The following is a 2591-nucleotide window of genomic DNA, read 5'->3' as shown; positions in this document are numbered from 1 at the left end:
CTCTTCCTTCCTCCCTCCTTTCTTTCCTCCTGTCTATTCTTCAGTCACTTCCACGTACACCATCTTATTTACCCCTGAATAGAGGTATTATCCCCATAATGCAGATGAAATACAGGAAGTTTAAATAACTTGCTCACTCTACCCAGCCAGGAAAACTAACACTCCATAAATTGAAAGCAGGTCACTTGCTTCCAAACACTCTAATTTCAATAAAATACTTTCTAATATATTAAAAGGACATTTAGGGGCGCCTGGGTGGCTCAGTGGGTTAAGCCTCTGCCTTCGGCTTGGGTCATGATCTCAGGGTCCCGGGATCAAGCCCCACATCGGGCTCTCTGCTCAGCAGGGAGAGTGTTCCCCAACACTCTCTCTGCCTGCCTCTCTGCCTACTCATAGTCTCTCTCTGTCAAATAAATAAAATATTTTTTAAAAAATGCCATTTACCTGCTTGCTGACTCTGTAACCTATATTTTTCTGTGAACTGTCATACTAAAAATCAATCTTTTGACTTCATTCTTATGAAGGCCCTGCCTTGTGAGGAAGAAGTGTAAGTATAGCCTTATGGAAAAAACTTTTTAAAATTTTAAAACCTCTTTGCAAACTTATTGGGTCTACAGTGTTAAAAATGAATATACAAACAAACAAAACCAACTCAAGAGGTAGCAGCAACCTTTGAAAGCCACTCTTTAGGTCAAGAGACCAGAAGTTGACTAGAGAGACAGAAGTCATCAAATGCATCTGAAACACAAATGACCAATTCAAAATCAGTACAAAAAAGGAACTCTGCCAAAAGCTTGTGTTTGTCTATTTTGTCTTCTTCAACAAGCACTGGAGAATACAGAGTAGTGTGGAGGGTTTTCTCAGACATATATTTTCAGGGAAGTCTACTCTTACCCACCATTTTCCTTCTATTCATTATGATAATATTAATAGTATTTATTGAGTTCTTACGTACATGCCAAGCATTCTCAGATCTTTTTAGAGTAAACTCACTAATCCTCATATAGACCTTGTGACATAGGTGCCCTATTTATCCTGACTTTCAGATAACAAAGCAAGCAGACAGAGGTGATGTAACTTGGCCCATGTCACCCAGCCACTATGGGCAGAGTCAGCCTCTGAGCCCAGATGGTCTTACTCTAAATCACTGCATTGTTTTGTCCTCCAGCCTAAGCCTTCACTGAGTCCCTTAGATGCATTCCTGGTCACCTGAAGTCTCCTTCCAGAGCAGGAGCTGTCTGTACCAGAAGAGTAGCCAGTACTATGAATGCTCAACAGGTTTATTGTATGGTTGATAGAATGAATGATAGCAGGAAGGAGGAATGAAAGAATGAGTATAAAAATGTGTTCTGAGAATTGGAAAAAGAAGAAGCTCCTTTAGAATGGTAGGAAGAAAATTTTCCATCAAGAAGCCTTGACTAGTGATAGAATTTCAGTAGGCAGAGATTTTAAAAAAGGGCATTTCAGGTGGAATATTTATATAAACTTGGAGACATTGGAAAGCCTAAAGATACATTCAGAGACCAGCAAGTTGCACCAATTGGCAGTGTCTTGGGCTGCATGAATGAAGTTAATGCAGGGAAAAGTCTGATCAGGTTAACTTGAGGTTAGTTTGCTGAATTTTTTTCATCTTAATAGTTTTTTTTTTTTTTAAGATTTTATTTATTTATTTTAGAGAGAGATGGCAAGTGAGAGCGCAAGGGAAGGGTGGGGAAAGAGAGAAGAAGGAACCTCCTGCTAAGCAGGGAGCCTGATGTATGGCTGGATCCCAGGACCCCGGGATCATGATCTGAGCTGAAGGCAGATATTTAACCAACTGAGCCACCCTCATCAAATGATGAGCACCCCTCATCATAATAGTTTTTATTTAAGGTCTTATATAAGATTATTTTATTCCTGCATCTTTTCAATTGTTTCTTCTTATATTTGCCCTTTTCCTTTCCTATTTGGTGAGATTTGGGTTTATGTTCAAGGATCTTTTCATGGCCATTGTCCATTTTTAGTCTAGTGATAACTACCTCACTAGGGTGAATGGCCACATGGACAGTTGTGCCATTTGCCTTTTCTTGCTGTACTCGCTCAATGTAGATAACAGATTCTTCCTGTGAACCCGGATGACTTTGCCAGTTTGCTGACCTTTACAGTGTTCTTTCCCAACTTGTACATCATCATCCTCTTGGATGGGGATGGATCAAACATTGTAACTTCTGTCTCAGTTCTTTGGAAAGAAAGGAAGACACAATCTTCCTGCAAATGTGGGAAGGTACATCAAAATACTTTTTATGGTTTTTGCTGTGGTCAGAAGTGGCAAAGGTATTCAACTTCATTTTGGCCACTGGTGCTTCAGCCAAAGTTAAAAAGTACTGAGTGTTTTAAATAGCAGGCTGAAGGAACTACTACTTAAGGAATTGGACACCTCTGAAGGAGTGTGAAAGAAGATGTAACCATGAGAGACTGTGGACTCTGAGAAACAAACTGAAGGTTTTGAGGGGAGGGAGGTGAGGAGTTGGGTGAGCCTAGCAGTGGGTATTAAGGAGGGCACATATTGCATGGAGCACCAGGTGTAGTGCTTCAACAATGAATTTGGAACA

General features: G+C 40.3%; 1 pseudogene; it reads right to left on the bottom strand.

Annotated features, from left to right (window-relative positions):
* Positions 1–1890: 1890 nt before the first annotated feature.
* LOC101683255 lies at positions 1891–2327 on the bottom strand (annotated as a pseudogene).
* Between the last annotated feature and the right edge of the window lie 264 nt (positions 2328–2591).

The sequence above is a fragment of the Mustela putorius genome, unplaced genomic scaffold (assembly GCF_011764305.1).
Source record: "Mustela putorius furo isolate JIRA1106 unplaced genomic scaffold, ASM1176430v1.1 tig00003863_pilon_pilon_pilon, whole genome shotgun sequence".
NCBI classification, from domain to species: Eukaryota; Metazoa; Chordata; class Mammalia; order Carnivora; family Mustelidae; genus Mustela; species Mustela putorius.
The sequence above is the reverse complement of the archived record's forward strand: the minus strand, read 5'-3'. Positions and strand labels throughout refer to the sequence as shown.